General features: G+C 43.4%; 36 non-coding genes across 36 annotated transcripts; all 36 read right to left on the minus strand.

The window, feature by feature from the left end:
- Positions 1-676: 676 nt before the first annotated feature.
- On the minus strand, positions 677-748 carry trnam-cau (transfer RNA methionine (anticodon CAU)). The gene has a single exon. It is a non-coding gene; the product is annotated as a tRNA-Met (tRNA).
- Positions 749-1,032: 284 nt separating this feature from the next.
- On the minus strand, positions 1,033-1,114 carry trnal-aag (transfer RNA leucine (anticodon AAG)). Its single transcript has one exon. It is a non-coding gene; the product is annotated as a tRNA-Leu (tRNA).
- Positions 1,115-1,436: 322 nt separating this feature from the next.
- On the minus strand, positions 1,437-1,508 carry trnam-cau (transfer RNA methionine (anticodon CAU)). The gene has a single exon. It is a non-coding gene; the product is annotated as a tRNA-Met (tRNA).
- Positions 1,509-1,796: 288 nt separating this feature from the next.
- trnal-uag (transfer RNA leucine (anticodon UAG)) lies at positions 1,797-1,878 on the minus strand. The gene has a single exon. It is a non-coding gene; the product is annotated as a tRNA-Leu (tRNA).
- Positions 1,879-2,187: 309 nt separating this feature from the next.
- On the minus strand, positions 2,188-2,259 carry trnam-cau (transfer RNA methionine (anticodon CAU)). The gene has a single exon. It is a non-coding gene; the product is annotated as a tRNA-Met (tRNA).
- Positions 2,260-2,543: 284 nt separating this feature from the next.
- Positions 2,544-2,625, minus strand: trnal-aag (transfer RNA leucine (anticodon AAG)). The gene has a single exon. It is a non-coding gene; the product is annotated as a tRNA-Leu (tRNA).
- Positions 2,626-2,947: 322 nt separating this feature from the next.
- trnam-cau (transfer RNA methionine (anticodon CAU)) lies at positions 2,948-3,019 on the minus strand. The gene has a single exon. It is a non-coding gene; the product is annotated as a tRNA-Met (tRNA).
- Positions 3,020-3,307: 288 nt separating this feature from the next.
- On the minus strand, positions 3,308-3,389 carry trnal-uag (transfer RNA leucine (anticodon UAG)). The gene has a single exon. It is a non-coding gene; the product is annotated as a tRNA-Leu (tRNA).
- A 309-nt stretch (positions 3,390-3,698) lies between these two features.
- On the minus strand, positions 3,699-3,770 carry trnam-cau (transfer RNA methionine (anticodon CAU)). The gene has a single exon. It is a non-coding gene; the product is annotated as a tRNA-Met (tRNA).
- Positions 3,771-4,054: 284 nt separating this feature from the next.
- On the minus strand, positions 4,055-4,136 carry trnal-aag (transfer RNA leucine (anticodon AAG)). Its single transcript has one exon. It is a non-coding gene; the product is annotated as a tRNA-Leu (tRNA).
- Positions 4,137-4,458: 322 nt separating this feature from the next.
- trnam-cau (transfer RNA methionine (anticodon CAU)) lies at positions 4,459-4,530 on the minus strand. The gene has a single exon. It is a non-coding gene; the product is annotated as a tRNA-Met (tRNA).
- Positions 4,531-4,818: 288 nt separating this feature from the next.
- Positions 4,819-4,900, minus strand: trnal-uag (transfer RNA leucine (anticodon UAG)). Its single transcript has one exon. It is a non-coding gene; the product is annotated as a tRNA-Leu (tRNA).
- Positions 4,901-5,209: 309 nt separating this feature from the next.
- Positions 5,210-5,281, minus strand: trnam-cau (transfer RNA methionine (anticodon CAU)). The gene has a single exon. It is a non-coding gene; the product is annotated as a tRNA-Met (tRNA).
- A 310-nt stretch (positions 5,282-5,591) lies between these two features.
- Positions 5,592-5,673, minus strand: trnal-aag (transfer RNA leucine (anticodon AAG)). Its single transcript has one exon. It is a non-coding gene; the product is annotated as a tRNA-Leu (tRNA).
- Positions 5,674-6,377: 704 nt separating this feature from the next.
- On the minus strand, positions 6,378-6,459 carry trnal-aag (transfer RNA leucine (anticodon AAG)). Its single transcript has one exon. It is a non-coding gene; the product is annotated as a tRNA-Leu (tRNA).
- Positions 6,460-6,781: 322 nt separating this feature from the next.
- Positions 6,782-6,853, minus strand: trnam-cau (transfer RNA methionine (anticodon CAU)). The gene has a single exon. It is a non-coding gene; the product is annotated as a tRNA-Met (tRNA).
- A 714-nt stretch (positions 6,854-7,567) lies between these two features.
- Positions 7,568-7,639, minus strand: trnam-cau (transfer RNA methionine (anticodon CAU)). Its single transcript has one exon. It is a non-coding gene; the product is annotated as a tRNA-Met (tRNA).
- Positions 7,640-7,927: 288 nt separating this feature from the next.
- trnal-uag (transfer RNA leucine (anticodon UAG)) lies at positions 7,928-8,009 on the minus strand. The gene has a single exon. It is a non-coding gene; the product is annotated as a tRNA-Leu (tRNA).
- Positions 8,010-8,318: 309 nt separating this feature from the next.
- trnam-cau (transfer RNA methionine (anticodon CAU)) lies at positions 8,319-8,390 on the minus strand. The gene has a single exon. It is a non-coding gene; the product is annotated as a tRNA-Met (tRNA).
- A 714-nt stretch (positions 8,391-9,104) lies between these two features.
- trnam-cau (transfer RNA methionine (anticodon CAU)) lies at positions 9,105-9,176 on the minus strand. The gene has a single exon. It is a non-coding gene; the product is annotated as a tRNA-Met (tRNA).
- A 284-nt stretch (positions 9,177-9,460) lies between these two features.
- Positions 9,461-9,542, minus strand: trnal-aag (transfer RNA leucine (anticodon AAG)). The gene has a single exon. It is a non-coding gene; the product is annotated as a tRNA-Leu (tRNA).
- Positions 9,543-9,864: 322 nt separating this feature from the next.
- Positions 9,865-9,936, minus strand: trnam-cau (transfer RNA methionine (anticodon CAU)). Its single transcript has one exon. It is a non-coding gene; the product is annotated as a tRNA-Met (tRNA).
- Positions 9,937-10,224: 288 nt separating this feature from the next.
- trnal-uag (transfer RNA leucine (anticodon UAG)) lies at positions 10,225-10,306 on the minus strand. Its single transcript has one exon. It is a non-coding gene; the product is annotated as a tRNA-Leu (tRNA).
- Positions 10,307-10,971: 665 nt separating this feature from the next.
- On the minus strand, positions 10,972-11,053 carry trnal-aag (transfer RNA leucine (anticodon AAG)). The gene has a single exon. It is a non-coding gene; the product is annotated as a tRNA-Leu (tRNA).
- Positions 11,054-11,735: 682 nt separating this feature from the next.
- On the minus strand, positions 11,736-11,817 carry trnal-uag (transfer RNA leucine (anticodon UAG)). Its single transcript has one exon. It is a non-coding gene; the product is annotated as a tRNA-Leu (tRNA).
- Positions 11,818-13,268: 1,451 nt separating this feature from the next.
- On the minus strand, positions 13,269-13,350 carry trnal-aag (transfer RNA leucine (anticodon AAG)). Its single transcript has one exon. It is a non-coding gene; the product is annotated as a tRNA-Leu (tRNA).
- Positions 13,351-14,032: 682 nt separating this feature from the next.
- Positions 14,033-14,114, minus strand: trnal-uag (transfer RNA leucine (anticodon UAG)). Its single transcript has one exon. It is a non-coding gene; the product is annotated as a tRNA-Leu (tRNA).
- A 665-nt stretch (positions 14,115-14,779) lies between these two features.
- trnal-aag (transfer RNA leucine (anticodon AAG)) lies at positions 14,780-14,861 on the minus strand. The gene has a single exon. It is a non-coding gene; the product is annotated as a tRNA-Leu (tRNA).
- A 682-nt stretch (positions 14,862-15,543) lies between these two features.
- Positions 15,544-15,625, minus strand: trnal-uag (transfer RNA leucine (anticodon UAG)). Its single transcript has one exon. It is a non-coding gene; the product is annotated as a tRNA-Leu (tRNA).
- A 665-nt stretch (positions 15,626-16,290) lies between these two features.
- Positions 16,291-16,372, minus strand: trnal-aag (transfer RNA leucine (anticodon AAG)). The gene has a single exon. It is a non-coding gene; the product is annotated as a tRNA-Leu (tRNA).
- A 682-nt stretch (positions 16,373-17,054) lies between these two features.
- trnal-uag (transfer RNA leucine (anticodon UAG)) lies at positions 17,055-17,136 on the minus strand. Its single transcript has one exon. It is a non-coding gene; the product is annotated as a tRNA-Leu (tRNA).
- Positions 17,137-17,827: 691 nt separating this feature from the next.
- trnal-aag (transfer RNA leucine (anticodon AAG)) lies at positions 17,828-17,909 on the minus strand. The gene has a single exon. It is a non-coding gene; the product is annotated as a tRNA-Leu (tRNA).
- Positions 17,910-18,613: 704 nt separating this feature from the next.
- Positions 18,614-18,695, minus strand: trnal-aag (transfer RNA leucine (anticodon AAG)). Its single transcript has one exon. It is a non-coding gene; the product is annotated as a tRNA-Leu (tRNA).
- A 1,468-nt stretch (positions 18,696-20,163) lies between these two features.
- trnal-uag (transfer RNA leucine (anticodon UAG)) lies at positions 20,164-20,245 on the minus strand. Its single transcript has one exon. It is a non-coding gene; the product is annotated as a tRNA-Leu (tRNA).
- A 1,451-nt stretch (positions 20,246-21,696) lies between these two features.
- On the minus strand, positions 21,697-21,778 carry trnal-aag (transfer RNA leucine (anticodon AAG)). The gene has a single exon. It is a non-coding gene; the product is annotated as a tRNA-Leu (tRNA).
- Positions 21,779-22,460: 682 nt separating this feature from the next.
- Positions 22,461-22,542, minus strand: trnal-uag (transfer RNA leucine (anticodon UAG)). Its single transcript has one exon. It is a non-coding gene; the product is annotated as a tRNA-Leu (tRNA).
- Between the last annotated feature and the right edge of the window lie 851 nt (positions 22,543-23,393).

The raw sequence follows: 23,393 nt of genomic DNA on the forward strand, positions 1-23,393 counted from the left end.
GGTTTTAATAGGTTTTATCAGCAGTTGAATCGACTGGACAAGGAGGAAGTTATTGGTAAATGTGAAGTTATGTGCCCCAATCTGAAGGTGCACATCTTAACTCTTACCTTGTTTGAAAACCAGACAGGAGAAAAAGAAAATTACCTCCTGTACACCTCATGTGATATCCCATATGCTACAAAGCTCAGGTGGCTGTTGCAGTTTTGAACAACAAGAGATCCTCTTATAGTAGATAAGCTGCACGTAGCCAATACATTCAACTGACAGTCTATTGGCAGTGGTGGGATTTGAACCCACGCCTCCTGACAGACTGGAGCCTTAATCCAGCGCCTTTGACCACTCGGCCACACTACCGTTGGGAAACAGATTTTACCCAAACAAACCGGAGGGGGTTAGATGTAAATGACACTTTGGCGACAATTGGACAATCTTAACGAAGACACAGATGGAAGAACATTAGAAACTTCAAACACATATCCTGTGGGAGTATAGAGCTTTACTCGAGATCAAAGCCCACAAAAATATCAGCCAAGTTCAGGGCTTCAGCTCTTGGGTCAATTCTGTCACATTTTCAACTTCAAAAGCAAGTCACTTTCAGCAGGAGATGAGTTAATGTTTAGAAGGCAAGGACAAGGGGAACATAACAGATAACATGGGAGTTGATAAAGGATTCCTTTAGCAGAGGATGGTTTCGATCCATCGACCTCTGGGTTATGGGCCCAGCACGCTTCCGCTGCGCCACTCTGCTCTTGTTTATTGAAATAATTTCATACGGACATAGTCTTTGGTTTTAATAGGTTTTATCAGCAGTTGAATCGACTGGACAAGGAGGAAGTTATTGGTAAATGTGAAGTTATGTGCCCCAATCTGAAGGTGCACATCTTAACTCTTACCTCGTTTGAAAACCAGACAGGAGAAAAAGAAAATTACCTCCTGTACACCCCATATGCTACAAAGCTCAGCCGGCTGTTGCAGTTTTCTACAACTAGTAGATAAGCTGCACGTAGCCAATACATTCAACTGACAGTCTATTGGCAGTGGTGGGATTTGAACCCACGCCTCCTGAGAGACTGGAGCCTTAATCCAGCGCCTTTGACCACTCGGCCACACTACCGTTGGGAACTAGATTTTACCCAAACAAACCGGAGGGGGTTAGATGTAAATGACACTTTGGCGACAATTGGACAATCTTAACGAAGACACAGATGGAAGAACATTAGAAACTTCAAACACATATCCTGTGGGAGTATAGAGCTTTACTCGAGATCAAAGCCCACAAAAATATCAGCCAAGTTCAGGGCTTCAGCTCTTGGGTCAATTCTGTCACATTTTCAACTTCAAAAGCAAGTCACTTTCAGCAGGAGATGAGTTAATGTTTAGAAGGCAAGGACAAGAGGAACATAACAGATAACATGGGAGTTGATAAAGGATTCCTTTAGCAGAGGATGGTTTCGATCCATCGACCTCTGGGTTATGGGCCCAGCACGCTTCCGCTGCGCCACTCTGCTGTTTTACAATGAAACAGTTTCATATGAACACAGTCCATTGTTTCAATGGGTTGGCTTAGCAGTTAAATCAAGTGGACTCAGCGAAAAATACAGGCAAATGTGACTCAATGGGAAGGCGCCCTGTGTTACCTTGTTTGAAAACCAGACTGAAGGAATAGAAAATCACCTCCTGTATGGACATTGCACATGCTACGAAGCTCAGCTGGCTCTTGCAGTTTTCAACAACAACAGATCTTACAGTAGAAAGTACTACAAGTAGCCAACACATACAAGCAAATAGCAGTTGATTGGCAGTGGTGGGATTTGAACCCACGCCTCCTGAGAGACTGGAGCCTAAATCCAGCGCCTTAGACCACTCGGCCACACTACCATTAAATCTGATTTTACCCAAACAATTCTGAGTCGTCTGAATGAAAAGTCCACTTTGACGACAATTGGACAATCAAATCGAAGAAACACATGGAAGAACATTCGAAACTTCAAACACATACCCTCTGGGAGTATAGAGCTTGACTCAAGATCAAAAGACCACTAAACTATCAGCCAAGTTCATGGCTTTAGCTCTTGGGTCAATTCTGTCATATTATCAACTTCAAAAGCCAAAGCAAGTCACTTTCAGCAGTAGGTGAGTTCATGTTCAGAAGGAAAGGGAGACATAGCAGTGTAAAAAGGATTACTTTAGCAGAGGATGGTTTCGATCCATCGACCTCTGGGTTATGGGCCCAGCACGCTTCCGCTGCGCCACTCTGCTCTTGTTTATTGAAATAATTTCATACGGACATAGTCTTTGGTTTTAATAGGTTTTATCAGCAGTTGAATCGACTGGACAAGGAGGAAGTTATTGGTAAATGTGAAGTTATGTGCCCCAATCTGAAGGTGCACATCTTAACTCTTACCTCGTTTGAAAACCAGACAGGAGAAAAAGAAAATTACCTCCTGTACACCCCATATGCTACAAAGCTCAGCTGGCTGTTGCAGTTTTCTACAACTAGTAGATAAGCTGCACGTAGCCAATACATTCAACTGACAGTCTATTGGCAGTGGTGGGATTTGAACCCACGCCTCCTGAGAGACTGGAGCCTTAATCCAGCGCCTTTGACCACTCGGCCACACTACCGTTGGGAACTAGATTTTACCCAAACAAACCGGAGGGGGTTAGATGTAAATGACACTTTGGCGACAATTGGACAATCTTAACGAAGACACAGATGGAAGAACATTAGAAACTTCAAACACATATCCTGTGGGAGTATAGAGCTTTACTCGAGATCAAAGCCCACAAAAATATCAGCCAAGTTCAGGGCTTCAGCTCTTGGGTCAATTCTGTCACATTTTCAACTTCAAAAGCAAGTCACTTTCAGCAGGAGATGAGTTAATGTTTAGAAGGCAAGGACAAGAGGAACATAACAGATAACATGGGAGTTGATAAAGGATTCCTTTAGCAGAGGATGGTTTCGATCCATCGACCTCTGGGTTATGGGCCCAGCACGCTTCCGCTGCGCCACTCTGCTGTTTTACAATGAAACAGTTTCATATGAACACAGTCCATTGTTTCAATGGGTTGGCTTAGCAGTTAAATCAAGTGGACTCAGCGAAAAATACAGGCAAATGTGACTCAATGGGAAGGCGCCCTGTGTTACCTTGTTTGAAAACCAGACTGAAGGAATAGAAAATCACCTCCTGTATGGACATTGCACATGCTACGAAGCTCAGCTGGCTCTTGCAGTTTTCAACAACAACAGATCTTACAGTAGAAAGTACTACAAGTAGCCAACACATACAAGCAAATAGCAGTTGATTGGCAGTGGTGGGATTTGAACCCACGCCTCCTGAGAGACTGGAGCCTAAATCCAGCGCCTTAGACCACTCGGCCACACTACCATTAAATCTGATTTTACCCAAACAATTCTGAGTCGTCTGAATGAAAAGTCCACTTTGACGACAATTGGACAATCAAATCGAAGAAACACATGGAAGAACATTCGAAACTTCAAACACATACCCTCTGGGAGTATAGAGCTTGACTCAAGATCAAAAGACCACTAAACTATCAGCCAAGTTCATGGCTTTAGCTCTTGGGTCAATTCTGTCATATTATCAACTTCAAAAGCCAAAGCAAGTCACTTTCAGCAGTAGGTGAGTTCATGTTCAGAAGGAAAGGGAGACATAGCAGTGTAAAAAGGATTACTTTAGCAGAGGATGGTTTCGATCCATCGACCTCTGGGTTATGGGCCCAGCACGCTTCCGCTGCGCCACTCTGCTCTTGTTTATTGAAATAATTTCATACGGACATAGTCTTTGGTTTTAATAGGTTTTATCAGCAGTTGAATCGACTGGACAAGGAGGAAGTTATTGGTAAATGTGAAGTTATGTGCCCCAATCTGAAGGTGCACATCTTAACTCTTACCTCGTTTGAAAACCAGACAGGAGAAAAAGAAAATTACCTCCTGTACACCCCATATGCTACAAAGCTCAGCTGGCTGTTGCAGTTTTCTACAACTAGTAGATAAGCTGCACGTAGCCAATACATTCAACTGACAGTCTATTGGCAGTGGTGGGATTTGAACCCACGCCTCCTGAGAGACTGGAGCCTTAATCCAGCGCCTTTGACCACTCGGCCACACTACCGTTGGGAACTAGATTTTACCCAAACAAACCGGAGGGGGTTAGATGTAAATGACACTTTGGCGACAATTGGACAATCTTAACGAAGACACAGATGGAAGAACATTAGAAACTTCAAACACATATCCTGTGGGAGTATAGAGCTTTACTCGAGATCAAAGCCCACAAAAATATCAGCCAAGTTCAGGGCTTCAGCTCTTGGGTCAATTCTGTCACATTTTCAACTTCAAAAGCAAGTCACTTTCAGCAGGAGATGAGTTAATGTTTAGAAGGCAAGGACAAGAGGAACATAACAGATAACATGGGAGTTGATAAAGGATTCCTTTAGCAGAGGATGGTTTCGATCCATCGACCTCTGGGTTATGGGCCCAGCACGCTTCCGCTGCGCCACTCTGCTGTTTTACAATGAAACAGTTTCATATGAACACAGTCCATTGTTTCAATGGGTTGGCTTAGCAGTTAAATCAAGTGGACTCAGCGAAAAATACAGGCAAATGTGACTCAATGGGAAGGCGCCCTGTGTTACCTTGTTTGAAAACCAGACTGAAGGAATAGAAAATCACCTCCTGTATGGACATTGCACATGCTACGAAGCTCAGCTGGCTCTTGCAGTTTTCAACAACAACAGATCTTACAGTAGAAAGTACTACAAGTAGCCAACACATACAAGCAAATAGCAGTTGATTGGCAGTGGTGGGATTTGAACCCACGCCTCCTGAGAGACTGGAGCCTAAATCCAGCGCCTTAGACCACTCGGCCACACTACCATTAAATCTGATTTTACCCAAACAATTCTGAGTCGTCTGAATGAAAAGTCCACTTTGACGACAATTGGACAATCAAATCGAAGAAACACATGGAAGAACATTCGAAACTTCAAACACATACCCTCTGGGAGTATAGAGCTTGACTCAAGATCAAAAGACCACTAAACTATCAGCCAAGTTCATGGCTTTAGCTCTTGGGTCAATTCTGTCATATTATCAACTTCAAAAGCCAAAGCAAGTCACTTTCAGCAGTAGGTGAGTTCATGTTCAGAAGGAAAGGGAGACATAGCAGTGTAAAAAGGATTACTTTAGCAGAGGATGGTTTCGATCCATCGACCTCTGGGTTATGGGCCCAGCACGCTTCCGCTGCGCCACTCTGCTCTTGTTTATTGAAATAATTTCATACGGACATAGTCTTTGGTTTTAATAGGTTTTATCAGCAGTTGAATCGACTGGACAAGGAGGAAGTTATTGGTAAATGTGAAGTTATGTGCCCCAATCTGAAGGTGCACATCTTAACTCTTACCTCGTTTGAAAACCAGACAGGAGAAAAAGAAAATTACCTCCTGTACACCTCATGTGATATCCCATATGCTACAAAGCTCAGGTGGCTGTTGCAGTTTTGAACAACAAGAGATCCTCTTATAGTAGATTAGCTGCACGTAGCCAATACATTCAACTGACAGTCTATTGGCAGTGGTGGGATTTGAACCCACGCCTCCTGAGAGACTGGAGCCTTAATCCAGCGCCTTTGACCACTCGGCCACACTACCGTTGGGAACTAGATTTTACCCAAACAAACCGGAGGGGGTTAGATGTAAATGACACTTTGGCGACAATTGGACAATCTTAACGAAGACACACATGGAAGATTATTAGAAACTTCAAACACATATCCTGTGGGAGTATAGAGCTTTACTCGAGATCAAAGACCACAAAAATGTCAGCCAAGTTCAGGGCTTCAGCTCTTGGGTCAATTCTGTCACATTTTCAACTTCAAAAGCAAGTCACTTTCAGCAGGAGATGAGTTAATGTTTAAAAGGCAAGGACAAGGGGAACATAACAGATAACATGGGAGTTGATAAAGGATTCCTTTAGCAGAGGATGGTTTCGATCCAGCGACCTCTGGGTTATGGGCCCAGCACGCTTCCGCTGCGCCACTCTGCTCTTGTTTATTGAAATAATTTCATACGGACATAGTCTTTGGTTTTAATAGGTTTTATCAGCAGTTGAATCGACTGGACAAGGAGCAAGTTATTGGTAAATGTGGAGTTATGTGCCCCAATCTGAAGGTGCACATCTTAACTCTTACCTTGTTTGAAAACCAGACAGGAGAAAAAGAAAATTACCTCCTGTACACCTCATGTGATATCCCATATGCTACAAAGCTCAGGTGGCTGTTGCAGTTTTGAACAACAAGCGATCCTCTTATAGTAGATAAGCTGCACGTAGCCAATACATTCAACTGACAGTCTATTGGCAGTGGTGGGATTTGAACCCACGCCTCCTTAGAGACTGGAGCCTTAATCCAGCGCCTTTGACCACTCGGCCACACTACCGTTGGGAACTAGATTTTACCCAAACAAACCGGAGGGGGTTAGATGTAAATGACACTTTGGCGACAATTGGACAATCTTAACGAAGACACACATGGAAGATTATTAGAAACTTCAAACACATATCCTGTGGGAGTATAGAGCTTTACTCGAGATCAAAGACCACAAAAATGTCAGCCAAGTTCAGGGCTTCAGCTCTTGGGTCAATTCTGTCACATTTTCAACTTCAAAAGCAAGTCACTTTCAGCAGGAGATGAGTTAATGTTTAGAAGGCAAGGACAAGGGGAACATAACAGATAACATGGGAGTTGATAAAGGATTCCTTTAGCAGAGGATGGTTTCGATCCATCGACCTCTGGGTTATGGGCCCAGCACGCTTCCGCTGCGCCACTCTGCTCTTGTTTATTGAAATAATTTCATACGGACATAGTCTTTGGTTTTAATAGGTTTTATCAGCAGTTGAATCGACTGGACAAGGAGGAAGTTATTGGTAAATGTGGAGTTATGTGCCCCAATCTGAAGGTGCACATCTTAACTCTTACCTTGTTTGAAAACCAGACAGGAGAAAAAGAAAATTACCTCCTGTACACCTCATGTGATATCCCATATGCTACAAAGCTCAGGTGGCTGTTGCAGTTTTGAACAACAAGAGATCCTCTTATAGTAGATAAGCTGCACGTAGCCAATACATTCAACTGACAGTCTATTGGCAGTGGTGGGATTTGAACCCACGCCTCCTGACAGACTGGAGCCTTAATCCAGCGCCTTTGACCACTCGGCCACACTACCGTTGGGAACTAGATTTTACCAAAACAAACCGGAGGGGGTTAGATGTAAATGACACTTTGGCGACAATTGGACAATCTTAACGAAGACACACATGGAAGAACATTAGAAACTTCAAACACATATCCTGTGGGAGTAGAGAGCTTTACTCGAGATCAAAGACCACAAAAATATCAGCCAAGTTCAGGGCTTCAGCTCTTGGGTCAATTCTGTCACATTTTCAACTTCAAAAGCAAGTCACTTTCAGCAGGAGATGAGTTAATGTTTAGAAGGCAAGGACAAGGGGAACATAACAGATAACATGGGAGTTGATAAAGGATTCCTTTAGCAGAGGATGGTTTCGATCCATCGACCTCTGGGTTATGGGCCCAGCACGCTTCCGCTGCGCCACTCTGCTGTTTTACAATGAAACAGTTTCATATGAACACAGTCCATTGTTTCAATGGGTTGGCTTAGCAGTTAAATCAAGTGGACTCAGCGAAAAATACAGGCAAATGTGACTCAATGGGAAGGCGCCCTGTGTTACCTTGTTTGAAAACCAGACTGAAGGAATAGAAAATCACCTCCTGTATGGACATTGCACATGCTACGAAGCTCAGCTGGCTCTTGCAGTTTTCAACAACAACAGATCTTACAGTAGAAAGTACTACAAGTAGCCAACACATACAAGCAAATAGCAGTTGATTGGCAGTGGTGGGATTTGAACCCACGCCTCCTGAGAGACTGGAGCCTAAATCCAGCGCCTTAGACCACTCGGCCACACTACCATTAAATCTGATTTTACCCAAACAATTCTGAGTCGTCTGAATGAAAAGTCCACTTTGACGACAATTGGACAATCAAATCGAAGAAACACATGGAAGAACATTCGAAACTTCAAACACATACCCTCTGGGAGTATAGAGCTTGACTCAAGATCAAAAGACCACTAAACTATCAGCCAAGTTCATGGCTTTAGCTCTTGGGTCAATTCTGTCATATTATCAACTTCAAAAGCCAAAGCAAGTCACTTTCAGCAGTAGGTGAGTTCATGTTCAGAAGGAAAGGGAGACATAGCAGTGTAAAAAGGATTACTTTAGCAGAGGATGGTTTCGATCCATCGACCTCTGGGTTATGGGCCCAGCACGCTTCCGCTGCGCCACTCTGCTCTTGTTTATTGAAATAATTTCATATGAACATAGTCTTTGGTTTTAATAGGTTTTATCAGCAGTTGAATCGACTGGACAAGGAGGAAGTTATTGGTAAATGTGAAGTTATGTGCCCCAATCTGAAGGTGCACATCTTAACTCTTACCTTGTTTGAAAACCAGACAGGAGAAAAAGAAAATTACCTCCTGTACACCTCATGTGATATCCCATATGCTACAAAGCTCAGGTGGCTGTTGCAGTTTTGAACAACAAGAGATCCTCTTATAGTAGATAAGCTGCACGTAGCCAATACATTCAACTGACAGTCTATTGGCAGTGGTGGGATTTGAACCCACGCCTCCTGACAGACTGGAGCCTTAATCCAGCGCCTTTGACCACTCGGCCACACTACCGTTGGGAAACAGATTTTACCCAAACAAACCGGAGGGGGTTAGATGTAAATGACACTTTGGCGACAATTGGACAATCTTAACGAAGACACAGATGGAAGAACATTAGAAACTTCAAACACATATCCTGTGGGAGTATAGAGCTTTACTCGAGATCAAAGCCCACAAAAATATCAGCCAAGTTCAGGGCTTCAGCTCTTGGGTCAATTCTGTCACATTTTCAACTTCAAAAGCAAGTCACTTTCAGCAGGAGATGAGTTAATGTTTAGAAGGCAAGGACAAGGGGAACATAACAGATAACATGGGAGTTGATAAAGGATTCCTTTAGCAGAGGATGGTTTCGATCCATCGACCTCTGGGTTATGGGCCCAGCACGCTTCCGCTGCGCCACTCTGCTCTTGTTTATTGAAATAATTTCATACGGACATAGTCTTTGGTTTTAATAGGTTTTATCAGCAGTTGAATCGACTGGACAAGGAGGAAGTTATTGGTAAATGTGAAGTTATGTGCCCCAATCTGAAGGTGCACATCTTAACTCTTACCTCGTTTGAAAACCAGACAGGAGAAAAAGAAAATTACCTCCTGTACACCCCATATGCTACAAAGCTCAGCCGGCTGTTGCAGTTTTCTACAACTAGTAGATAAGCTGCACGTAGCCAATACATTCAACTGACAGTCTATTGGCAGTGGTGGGATTTGAACCCACGCCTCCTGAGAGACTGGAGCCTTAATCCAGCGCCTTTGACCACTCGGCCACACTACCGTTGGGAACTAGATTTTACCCAAACAAACCGGAGGGGGTTAGATGTAAATGACACTTTGGCGACAATTGGACAATCTTAACGAAGACACAGATGGAAGAACATTAGAAACTTCAAACACATATCCTGTGGGAGTATAGAGCTTTACTCGAGATCAAAGCCCACAAAAATATCAGCCAAGTTCAGGGCTTCAGCTCTTGGGTCAATTCTGTCACATTTTCAACTTCAAAAGCAAGTCACTTTCAGCAGGAGATGAGTTAATGTTTAGAAGGCAAGGACAAGAGGAACATAACAGATAACATGGGAGTTGATAAAGGATTCCTTTAGCAGAGGATGGTTTCGATCCATCGACCTCTGGGTTATGGGCCCAGCACGCTTCCGCTGCGCCACTCTGCTGTTTTACAATGAAACAGTTTCATATGAACACAGTCCATTGTTTCAATGGGTTGGCTTAGCAGTTAAATCAAGTGGACTCAGCGAAAAATACAGGCAAATGTGACTCAATGGGAAGGCGCCCTGTGTTACCTTGTTTGAAAACCAGACTGAAGGAATAGAAAATCACCTCCTGTATGGACATTGCACATGCTACGAAGCTCAGCTGGCTCTTGCAGTTTTCAACAACAACAGATCTTACAGTAGAAAGTACTACAAGTAGCCAACACATACAAGCAAATAGCAGTTGATTGGCAGTGGTGGGATTTGAACCCACGCCTCCTGAGAGACTGGAGCCTAAATCCAGCGCCTTAGACCACTCGGCCACACTACCATTAAATCTGATTTTACCCAAACAATTCTGAGTCGTCTGAATGAAAAGTCCACTTTGACGACAATTGGACAATCAAATCGAAGAAACACATGGAAGAACATTCGAAACTTCAAACACATACCCTCTGGGAGTATAGAGCTTGACTCAAGATCAAAAGACCACTAAACTATCAGCCAAGTTCATGGCTTTAGCTCTTGGGTCAATTCTGTCATATTATCAACTTCAAAAGCCAAAGCAAGTCACTTTCAGCAGTAGGTGAGTTCATGTTCAGAAGGAAAGGGAGACATAGCAGTGTAAAAAGGATTACTTTAGCAGAGGATGGTTTCGATCCATCGACCTCTGGGTTATGGGCCCAGCACGCTTCCGCTGCGCCACTCTGCTCTTGTTTATTGAAATAATTTCATACGGACATAGTCTTTGGTTTTAATAGGTTTTATCAGCAGTTGAATCGACTGGACAAGGAGGAAGTTATTGGTAAATGTGAAGTTATGTGCCCCAATCTGAAGGTGCACATCTTAACTCTTACCTCGTTTGAAAACCAGACAGGAGAAAAAGAAAATTACCTCCTGTACACCCCATATGCTACAAAGCTCAGCTGGCTGTTGCAGTTTTCTACAACTAGTAGATAAGCTGCACGTAGCCAATACATTCAACTGACAGTCTATTGGCAGTGGTGGGATTTGAACCCACGCCTCCTGAGAGACTGGAGCCTTAATCCAGCGCCTTTGACCACTCGGCCACACTACCGTTGGGAACTAGATTTTACCCAAACAAACCGGAGGGGGTTAGATGTAAATGACACTTTGGCGACAATTGGACAATCTTAACGAAGACACAGATGGAAGAACATTAGAAACTTCAAACACATATCCTGTGGGAGTATAGAGCTTTACTCGAGATCAAAGCCCACAAAAATATCAGCCAAGTTCAGGGCTTCAGCTCTTGGGTCAATTCTGTCACATTTTCAACTTCAAAAGCAAGTCACTTTCAGCAGGAGATGAGTTAATGTTTAGAAGGCAAGGACAAGAGGAACATAACAGATAACATGGGAGTTGATAAAGGATTCCTTTAGCAGAGGATGGTTTCGATCCATCGACCTCTGGGTTATGGGCCCAGCACGCTTCCGCTGCGCCACTCTGCTGTTTTACAATGAAACAGTTTCATATGAACACAGTCCATTGTTTCAATGGGTTGGCTTAGCAGTTAAATCAAGTGGACTCAGCGAAAAATACAGGCAAATGTGACTCAATGGGAAGGCGCCCTGTGTTACCTTGTTTGAAAACCAGACTGAAGGAATAGAAAATCACCTCCTGTATGGACATTGCACATGCTACGAAGCTCAGCTGGCTCTTGCAGTTTTCAACAACAACAGATCTTACAGTAGAAAGTACTACAAGTAGCCAACACATACAAGCAAATAGCAGTTGATTGGCAGTGGTGGGATTTGAACCCACGCCTCCTGAGAGACTGGAGCCTAAATCCAGCGCCTTAGACCACTCGGCCACACTACCATTAAATCTGATTTTACCCAAACAATTCTGAGTCGTCTGAATGAAAAGTCCACTTTGACGACAATTGGACAATCAAATCGAAGAAACACATGGAAGAACATTCGAAACTTCAAACACATACCCTCTGGGAGTATAGAGCTTGACTCAAGATCAAAAGACCACTAAACTATCAGCCAAGTTCATGGCTTTAGCTCTTGGGTCAATTCTGTCATATTATCAACTTCAAAAGCCAAAGCAAGTCACTTTCAGCAGTAGGTGAGTTCATGTTCAGAAGGAAAGGGAGACATAGCAGTGTAAAAAGGATTACTTTAGCAGAGGATGGTTTCGATCCATCGACCTCTGGGTTATGGGCCCAGCACGCTTCCGCTGCGCCACTCTGCTCTTGTTTATTGAAATAATTTCATATGAACATAGTCTTTGGTTTTAATAGGTTTTATCAGCAGTTGAATCGACTGGACAAGGAGGAAGTTATTGGTAAATGTGAAGTTATGTGCCCCAATCTGAAGGTGCACATCTTAACTCTTACCTTGTTTGAAAACCAGACAGGAGAAAAAGAAAATTACCTCCTGTACACCTCATGTGATATCCCATATGCTACAAAGCTCAGGTGGCTGTTGCAGTTTTGAACAACAAGAGATCCTCTTATAGTAGATAAGCTGCACGTAGCCAATACATTCAACTGACAGTCTATTGGCAGTGGTGGGATTTGAACCCACGCCTCCTGACAGACTGGAGCCTTAATCCAGCGCCTTTGACCACTCGGCCACACTACCGTTGGGAAACAGATTTTACCCAAACAAACCGGAGGGGGTTAGATGTAAATGACACTTTGGCGACAATTGGACAATCTTAACGAAGACACAGATGGAAGAACATTAGAAACTTCAAACACATATCCTGTGGGAGTATAGAGCTTTACTCGAGATCAAAGCCCACAAAAATATCAGCCAAGTTCAGGGCTTCAGCTCTTGGGTCAATTCTGTCACATTTTCAACTTCAAAAGCAAGTCACTTTCAGCAGGAGATGAGTTAATGTTTAGAAGGCAAGGACAAGGGGAACATAACAGATAACATGGGAGTTGATAAAGGATTCCTTTAGCAGAGGATGGTTTCGATCCATCGACCTCTGGGTTATGGGCCCAGCACGCTTCCGCTGCGCCACTCTGCTCTTGTTTATTGAAATAATTTCATACGGACATAGTCTTTGGTTTTAATAGGTTTTATCAGCAGTTGAATCGACTGGACAAGGAGGAAGTTATTGGTAAATGTGAAGTTATGTGCCCCAATCTGAAGGTGCACATCTTAACTCTTACCTCGTTTGAAAACCAGACAGGAGAAAAAGAAAATTACCTCCTGTACACCCCATATGCTACAAAGCTCAGCCGGCTGTTGCAGTTTTCTACAACTAGTAGATAAGCTGCACGTAGCCAATACATTCAACTGACAGTCTATTGGCAGTGGTGGGATTTGAACCCACGCCTCCTGAGAGACTGGAGCCTTAATCCAGCGCCTTTGACCACTCGGCCACACTACCGTTGGGAACTAGATTTTACCCAAACAAACCGGAGGGGGTTAGATGTAAATGACACTTTGGCGACAATTGGACAATCTTAACGAAGACACAGATGGAAGAACATTAGAAACTTCAAACACATATCCTGTGGGAGTATAGAGCTTTACTCGAGATCAAAGCCCACAAAAATATCAGCCAAGTTCAGGGCTTCAGCTCTTGGGTCAATTCTGTCACATTTTCAACTTCAAAAGCAAGTCACTTTCAGCAGGAGATGAGTTAATGTTTAGAAGGCAAGGACAAGAGGAACATAACAGATAACATGGGAGTTGATAAAGGATTCCTTTAGCAGAGGATGGTTTCGATCCATCGACCTCTGGGTTATGGGCCCAGCACGCTTCCGCTGCGCCACTCTGCTGTTTTACAATGAAACAGTTTCATATGAACACAGTCCATTGTTTCAATGGGTTGGCTTAGCAGTTAAATCAAGTGGACTCAGCGAAAAATACAGGCAAATGTGACTCAATGGGAAGGCGCCCTGTGTTACCTTGTTTGAAAACCAGACTGAAGGAATAGAAAATCACCTCCTGTATGGACATTGCACATGCTACGAAGCTCAGCTGGCTCTTGCAGTTTTCAACAACAACAGATCTTACAGTAGAAAGTACTACAAGTAGCCAACACATACAAGCAAATAGCAGTTGATTGGCAGTGGTGGGATTTGAACCCACGCCTCCTGAGAGACTGGAGCCTAAATCCAGCGCCTTAGACCACTCGGCCACACTACCATTAAATCTGATTTTACCCAAACAATTCTGAGTCGTCTGAATGAAAAGTCCACTTTGACGACAATTGGACAATCAAATCGAAGAAACACATGGAAGAACATTCGAAACTTCAAACACATACCCTCTGGGAGTATAGAGCTTGACTCAAGATCAAAAGACCACTAAACTATCAGCCAAGTTCATGGCTTTAGCTCTTGGGTCAATTCTGTCATATTATCAACTTCAAAAGCCAAAGCAAGTCACTTTCAGCAGTAGGTGAGTTCATGTTCAGAAGGAAAGGGAGACATAGCAGTGTAAAAAGGATTACTTTAGCAGAGGATGGTTTCGATCCATCGACCTCTGGGTTATGGGCCCAGCACGCTTCCGCTGCGCCACTCTGCTCTTGTTTATTGAAATAATTTCATACGGACATAGTCTTTGGTTTTAATAGGTTTTATCAGCAGTTGAATCGACTGGACAAGGAGGAAGTTATTGGTAAATGTGAAGTTATGTGCCCCAATCTGAAGGTGCACATCTTAACTCTTACCTCGTTTGAAAACCAGACAGGAGAAAAAGAAAATTACCTCCTGTACACCCCATATGCTACAAAGCTCAGCTGGCTGTTGCAGTTTTCTACAACTAGTAGATAAGCTGCACGTAGCCAATACATTCAACTGACAGTCTATTGGCAGTGGTGGGATTTGAACCCACGCCTCCTGAGAGACTGGAGCCTTAATCCAGCGCCTTTGACCACTCGGCCACACTACCGTTGGGAACTAGATTTTACCCAAACAAACCGGAGGGGGTTAGATGTAAATGACACTTTGGCGACAATTGGACAATCTTAACGAAGACACAGATGGAAGAACATTAGAAACTTCAAACACATATCCTGTGGGAGTATAGAGCTTTACTCGAGATCAAAGCCCACAAAAATATCAGCCAAGTTCAGGGCTTCAGCTCTTGGGTCAATTCTGTCACATTTTCAACTTCAAAAGCAAGTCACTTTCAGCAGGAGATGAGTTAATGTTTAGAAGGCAAGGACAAGAGGAACATAACAGATAACATGGGAGTTGATAAAGGATTCCTTTAGCAGAGGATGGTTTCGATCCATCGACCTCTGGGTTATGGGCCCAGCACGCTTCCGCTGCGCCACTCTGCTGTTTTACAATGAAACAGTTTCATATGAACACAGTCCATTGTTTCAATGGGTTGGCTTAGCAGTTAAATCAAGTGGACTCAGCGAAAAATACAGGCAAATGTGACTCAATGGGAAGGCGCCCTGTGTTACCTTGTTTGAAAACCAGACTGAAGGAATAGAAAATCACCTCCTGTATGGACATTGCACATGCTACGAAGCTCAGCTGGCTCTTGCAGTTTTCAACAACAACAGATCTTACAGTAGAAAGTACTACAAGTAGCCAACACATACAAGCAAATAGCAGTTGATTGGCAGTGGTGGGATTTGAACCCACGCCTCCTGAGAGACTGGAGCCTAAATCCAGCGCCTTAGACCACTCGGCCACACTACCATTAAATCTGATTTTACCCAAACAATTCTGAGTCGTCTGAATGAAAAGTCCACTTTGACGACAATTGGACAATCAAATCGAAGAAACACATGGAAGAACATTCGAAACTTCAAACACATACCCTCTGGGAGTATAGAGCTTGACTCAAGATCAAAAGACCACTAAACTATCAGCCAAGTTCATGGCTTTAGCTCTTGGGTCAATTCTGTCATATTATCAACTTCAAAAGCCAAAGCAAGTCACTTTCAGCAGTAGGTGAGTTCATGTTCAGAAGGAAAGGGAGACATAGCAGTGTAAAAAGGATTACTTTAGCAGAGGATGGTTTCGATCCATCGACCTCTGGGTTATGGGCCCAGCACGCTTCCGCTGCGCCACTCTGCTCTTGTTTATTGAAATAATTTCATACGGACATAGTCTTTGGTTTTAATAGGTTTTATCAGCAGTTGAATCGACTGGACAAGGAGGAAGTTATTGGTAAATGTGAAGTTATGTGCCCCAATCTGAAGGTGCACATCTTAACTCTTACCTCGTTTGAAAACCAGACAGGAGAAAAAGAAAATTACCTCCTGTACACCCCATATGCTACAAAGCTCAGCTGGCTGTTGCAGTTTTCTACAACTAGTAGATAAGCTGCACGTAGCCAATACATTCAACTGACAGTCTATTGGCAGTGGTGGGATTTGAACCCACGCCTCCTGAGAGACTGGAGCCTTAATCCAGCGCCTTTGACCACTCGGCCACACTACCGTTGGGAACTAGATTTTACCCAAACAAACCGGAGGGGGTTAGATGTAAATGACACTTTGGCGACAATTGGACAATCTTAACGAAGACACAGATGGAAGAACATTAGAAACTTCAAACACATATCCTGTGGGAGTATAGAGCTTTACTCGAGATCAAAGCCCACAAAAATATCAGCCAAGTTCAGGGCTTCAGCTCTTGGGTCAATTCTGTCACATTTTCAACTTCAAAAGCAAGTCACTTTCAGCAGGAGATGAGTTAATGTTTAGAAGGCAAGGACAAGAGGAACATAACAGATAACATGGGAGTTGATAAAGGATTCCTTTAGCAGAGGATGGTTTCGATCCATCGACCTCTGGGTTATGGGCCCAGCACGCTTCCGCTGCGCCACTCTGCTGTTTTACAATGAAACAGTTTCATATGAACACAGTCCATTGTTTCAATGGGTTGGCTTAGCAGTTAAATCAAGTGGACTCAGCGAAAAATACAGGCAAATGTGACTCAATGGGAAGGCGCCCTGTGTTACCTTGTTTGAAAACCAGACTGAAGGAATAGAAAATCACCTCCTGTATGGACATTGCACATGCTACGAAGCTCAGCTGGCTCTTGCAGTTTTCAACAACAACAGATCTTACAGTAGAAAGTACTACAAGTAGCCAACACATACAAGCAAATAGCAGTTGATTGGCAGTGGTGGGATTTGAACCCACGCCTCCTGAGAGACTGGAGCCTAAATCCAGCGCCTTAGACCACTCGGCCACACTACCATTAAATCTGATTTTACCCAAACAATTCTGAGTCGTCTGAATGAAAAGTCCACTTTGACGACAATTGGACAATCAAATCGAAGAAACACATGGAAGAACATTCGAAACTTCAAACACATACCCTCTGGGAGTATAGAGCTTGACTCAAGATCAAAAGACCACTAAACTATCAGCCAAGTTCATGGCTTTAGCTCTTGGGTCAATTCTGTCATATTATCAACTTCAAAAGCCAAAGCAAGTCACTTTCAGCAGTAGGTGAGTTCATGTTCAGAAGGAAAGGGAGACATAGCAGTGTAAAAAGGATTACTTTAGCAGAGGATGGTTTCGATCCATCGACCTCTGGGTTATGGGCCCAGCACGCTTCCGCTGCGCCACTCTGCTCTTGTTTATTGAAATAATTTCATACGGACATAGTCTTTGGTTTTAATAGGTTTTATCAGCAGTTGAATCGACTGGACAAGGAGGAAGTTATTGGTAAATGTGAAGTTATGTGCCCCAATCTGAAGGTGCACATCTTAACTCTTACCTCGTTTGAAAACCAGACAGGAGAAAAAGAAAATTACCTCCTGTACACCTCATGTGATATCCCATATGCTACAAAGCTCAGGTGGCTGTTGCAGTTTTGAACAACAAGAGATCCTCTTATAGTAGATTAGCTGCACGTAGCCAATACATTCAACTGACAGTCTATTGGCAGTGGTGGGATTTGAACCCACGCCTCCTGAGAGACTGGAGCCTTAATCCAGCGCCTTTGACCACTCGGCCACACTACCGTTGGGAACTAGATTTTACCCAAACAAACCGGAGGGGGTTAGATGTAAATGACACTTTGGCGACAATTGGACAATCTTAACGAAGACACACATGGAAGATTATTAGAAACTTCAAACACATATCCTGTGGGAGTATAGAGCTTTACTCGAGATCAAAGACCACAAAAATGTCAGCCAAGTTCAGGGCTTCAGCTCTTGGGTCAATTCTGTCACATTTTCAACTTCAAAAGCAAGTCACTTTCAGCAGGAGATGAGTTAATGTTTAAAAGGCAAGGACAAGGGGAACATAACAGATAACATGGGAGTTGATAAAGGATTCCTTTAGCAGAGGATGGTTTCGATCCAGCGACCTCTGGGTTATGGGCCCAGCACGCTTCCGCTGCGCCACTCTGCTCTTGTTTATTGAAATAATTTCATACGGACATAGTCTTTGGTTTTAATAGGTTTTATCAGCAGTTGAATCGACTGGACAAGGAGCAAGTTATTGGTAAATGTGGAGTTATGTGCCCCAATCTGAAGGTGCACATCTTAACTCTTACCTTGTTTGAAAACCAGACAGGAGAAAAAGAAAATTACCTCCTGTACACCTCATGTGATATCCCATATGCTACAAAGCTCAGGTGGCTGTTGCAGTTTTGAACAACAAGCGATCCTCTTATAGTAGATAAGCTGCACGTAGCCAATACATTCAACTGACAGTCTATTGGCAGTGGTGGGATTTGAACCCACGCCTCCTTAGAGACTGGAGCCTTAATCCAGCGCCTTTGACCACTCGGCCACACTACCGTTGGGAACTAGATTTTACCCAAACAAACCGGAGGGGGTTAGATGTAAATGACACTTTGGCGACAATTGGACAATCTTAACGAAGACACACATGGAAGATTATTAGAAACTTCAAACACATATCCTGTGGGAGTATAGAGCTTTACTCGAGATCAAAGACCACAAAAATGTCAGCCAAGTTCAGGGCTTCAGCTCTTGGGTCAATTCTGTCACATTTTCAACTTCAAAAGCAAGTCACTTTCAGCAGGAGATGAGTTAATGTTTAGAAGGCAAGGACAAGGGGAACATAACAGATAACATGGGAGTTGATAAAGGATTCCTTTAGCAGAGGATGGTTTCGATCCATCGACCTCTGGGTTATGGGCCCAGCACGCTTCCGCTGCGCCACTCTGCTCTTGTTTATTGAAATAATTTCATACGGACATAGTCTTTGGTTTTAATAGGTTTTATCAGCAGTTGAATCGACTGGACAAGGAGGAAGTTATTGGTAAATGTGGAGTTATGTGCCCCAATCTGAAGGTGCACATCTTAACTCTTACCTTGTTTGAAAACCAGACAGGAGAAAAAGAAAATTACCTCCTGTACACCTCATGTGATATCCCATATGCTACAAAGCTCAGGTGGCTGTTGCAGTTTTGAACAACAAGAGATCCTCTTATAGTAGATAAGCTGCACGTAGCCAATACATTCAACTGACAGTCTATTGGCAGTGGTGGGATTTGAACCCACGCCTCCTGACAGACTGGAGCCTTAATCCAGCGCCTTTGACCACTCGGCCACACTACCGTTGGGAACTAGATTTTACCAAAACAAACCGGAGGGGGTTAGATGTAAATGACACTTTGGCGACAATTGGACAATCTTAACGAAGACACACATGGAAGAACATTAGAAACTTCAAACACATATCCTGTGGGAGTAGAGAGCTTTACTCGAGATCAAAGACCACAAAAATATCAGCCAAGTTCAGGGCTTCAGCTCTTGGGTCAATTCTGTCACATTTTCAACTTCAAAAGCAAGTCACTTTCAGCAGGAGATGAGTTAATGTTTAGAAGGCAAGGACAAGGGGAACATAACAGATAACATGGGAGTTGATAAAGGATTCCTTTAGCAGAGGATGGTTTCGATCCATCGACCTCTGGGTTATGGGCCCAGCACGCTTCCGCTGCGCCACTCTGCTGTTTTACAATGAAACAGTTTCATATGAACACAGTCCATTGTTTCAATGGGTTGGCTTAGCAGTTAAATCAAGTGGACTCAGCGAAAAATACAGGCAAATGTGACTCAATGGGAAGGCGCCCTGTGTTACCTTGTTTGAAAACCAGACTGAAGGAATAGAAAATCACCTCCTGTATGGACATTGCACATGCTACGAAGCTCAGCTGGCTCTTGCAGTTTTCAACAACAACAGATCTTACAGTAGAAAGTACTACAAGTAGCCAACACATACAAGCAAATAGCAGTTGATTGGCAGTGGTGGGATTTGAACCCACGCCTCCTGAGAGACTGGAGCCTAAATCCAGCGCCTTAGACCACTCGGCCACACTACCATTAAATCTGATTTTACCCAAACAATTCTGAGTCGTCTGAATGAAAAGTCCACTTTGACGACAATTGGACAATCAAATCGAAGAAACACATGGAAGAACATTCGAAACTTCAAACACATACCCTCTGGGAGTATAGAGCTTGACTCAAGATCAAAAGACCACTAAACTATCAGCCAAGTTCAGGGCTTTAGCTCTTGGGTCAATTCTGTCATATTATCAACTTCAAAAGCCAAAGCAAGTCACTTTCAGCAGTAGGTGAGTTCATGTTCAGAAGGAAAGGGAGACATAGCAGTGTAAAAAGGATTACTTTAGCAGAGGATGGTTTCGATCCATCGACCTCTGGGTTATGGGCCCAGCACGCTTCCGCTGCGCCACTCTGCTCTTGTTTATTGAAATAATTTCATATGAACATAGTCTTTGGTTTTAATAGGTTTTATCAGCAGTTGAATCGACTGGACAAGGAGGAAGTTATTGGTAAATGTGAAGTTATGTGCCCCAATCTGAAGGTGCACATCTTAACTCTTACCTTGTTTGAAAACCAGACAGGAGAAAAAGAAAATTACCTCCTGTACACCTCATGTGATATCCCATATGCTACAAAGCTCAGGTGGCTGTTGCAGTTTTGAACAACAAGAGATCCTCTTATAGTAGATAAGCTGCACGTAGCCAATACATTCAACTGACAGTCTATTGGCAGTGGTGGGATTTGAACCCACGCCTCCTGACAGACTGGAGCCTTAATCCAGCGCCTTTGACCACTCGGCCACACTACCGTTGGGAAACAGATTTTACCCAAACAAACCGGAGGGGGTTAGATGTAAATGACACTTTGGCGACAATTGGACAATCTTAACGAAGACACAGATGGAAGAACATTAGAAACTTCAAACACATATCCTGTGGGAGTATAGAGCTTTACTCGAGATCAAAGCCCACAAAAATATCAGCCAAGTTCAGGGCTTCAGCTCTTGGGTCAATTCTGTCACATTTTCAACTTCAAAAGCAAGTCACTTTCAGCAGGAGATGAGTTAATGTTTAGAAGGCAAGGACAAGGGGAACATAACAGATAACATGGGAGTTGATAAAGGATTCCTTTAGCAGAGGATGGTTTCGATCCATCGACCTCTGGGTTATGGGCCCAGCACGCTTCCGCTGCGCCACTCTGCTCTTGTTTATTGAAATAATTTCATACGGACATAGTCTTTGGTTTTAATAGGTTTTATCAGCAGTTGAATCGACTGGACAAGGAGGAAGTTATTGGTAAATGTGAAGTTATGTGCCCCAATCTGAAGGTGCACATCTTAACTCTTACCTCGTTTGAAAACCAGACAGGAGAAAAAGAAAATTACCTCCTGTACACCCCATATGCTACAAAGCTCAGCCGGCTGTTGCAGTTTTCTACAACTAGTAGATAAGCTGCACGTAGCCAATACATTCAACTGACAGTCTATTGGCAGTGGTGGGATTTGAACCCACGCCTCCTGAGAGACTGGAGCCTTAATCCAGCGCCTTTGACCACTCGGCCACACTACCGTTGGGAACTAGATTTTACCCAAACAAACCGGAGGGGGTTAGATGTAAATGACACTTTGGCGACAATTGGACAATCTTAACGAAGACACAGATGGAAGAACATTAGAAACTTCAAACACATATCCTGTGGGAGTATAGAGCTTTACTCGAGATCAAAGCCCACAAAAATATCAGCCAAGTTCAGGGCTTCAGCTCTTGGGTCAATTCTGTCACATTTTCAACTTCAAAAGCAAGTCACTTTCAGCAGGAGATGAGTTAATGTTTAGAAGGCAAGGACAAGAGGAACATAACAGATAACATGGGAGTTGATAAAGGATTCCTTTAGCAGAGGATGGTTTCGATCCATCGACCTCTGGGTTATGGGCCCAGCACGCTTCCGCTGCGCCACTCTGCTGTTTTACAATGAAACAGTTTCATATGAACACAGTCCATTGTTTCAATGGGTTGGCTTAGCAGTTAAATCAAGTGGACTCAGCGAAAAATACAGGCAAATGTGACTCAATGGGAAGGCGCCCTGTGTTACCTTGTTTGAAAACCAGACTGAAGGAATAGAAAATCACCTCCTGTATGGACATTGCACATGCTACGAAGCTCAGCTGGCTCTTGCAGTTTTCAACAACAACAGATCTTACAGTAGAAAGTACTACAAGTAGCCAACACATACAAGCAAATAGCAGTTGATTGGCAGTGGTGGGATTTGAACCCACGCCTCCTGAGAGACTGGAGCCTAAATCCAGCGCCTTAGACCACTCGGCCACACTACCATTAAATCTGATTTTACCCAAACAATTCTGAGTCGTCTGAATGAAAAGTCCACTTTGACGACAATTGGACAATCAAATCGAAGAAACACATGGAAGAACATTCGAAACTTCAAACACATACCCTCTGGGAGTATAGAGCTTGACTCAAGATCAAAAGACCACTAAACTATCAGCCAAGTTCATGGCTTTAGCTCTTGGGTCAATTCTGTCATATTATCAACTTCAAAAGCCAAAGCAAGTCACTTTCAGCAGTAGGTGAGTTCATGTTCAGAAGGAAAGGGAGACATAGCAGTGTAAAAAGGATTACTTTAGCAGAGGATGGTTTCGATCCATCGACCTCTGGGTTATGGGCCCAGCACGCTTCCGCTGCGCCACTCTGCTCTTGTTTATTGAAATAATTTCATATGAACATAGTCTTTGGTTTTAATAGGTTTTATCAGCAGTTGAATCGACTGGACAAGGAGGAAGTTATTGGTAAATGTGAAGTTATGTGCCCCAATCTGAAGGTGCACATCTTAACTCTTACCTTGTTTGAAAACCAGACAGGAGAAAAAGAAAATTACCTCCTGTACACCTCATGTGATATCCCATATGCTACAAAGCTCAGGTGGCTGTTGCAGTTTTGAACAACAAGAGATCCTCTTATAGTAGATAAGCTGCACGTAGCCAATACATTCAACTGACAGTCTATTGGCAGTGGTGGGATTTGAACCCACGCCTCCTGACAGACTGGAGCCTTAATCCAGCGCCTTTGACCACTCGGCCACACTACCGTTGGGAAACAGATTTTACCCAAACAAACCGGAGGGGGTTAGATGTAAATGACACTTTGGCGACAATTGGACAATCTT

The sequence above is a fragment of the Pleuronectes platessa genome, chromosome 8 (assembly GCF_947347685.1).
Source record: "Pleuronectes platessa chromosome 8, fPlePla1.1, whole genome shotgun sequence".
Taxonomy (NCBI): domain Eukaryota; kingdom Metazoa; phylum Chordata; class Actinopteri; order Pleuronectiformes; family Pleuronectidae; genus Pleuronectes; species Pleuronectes platessa.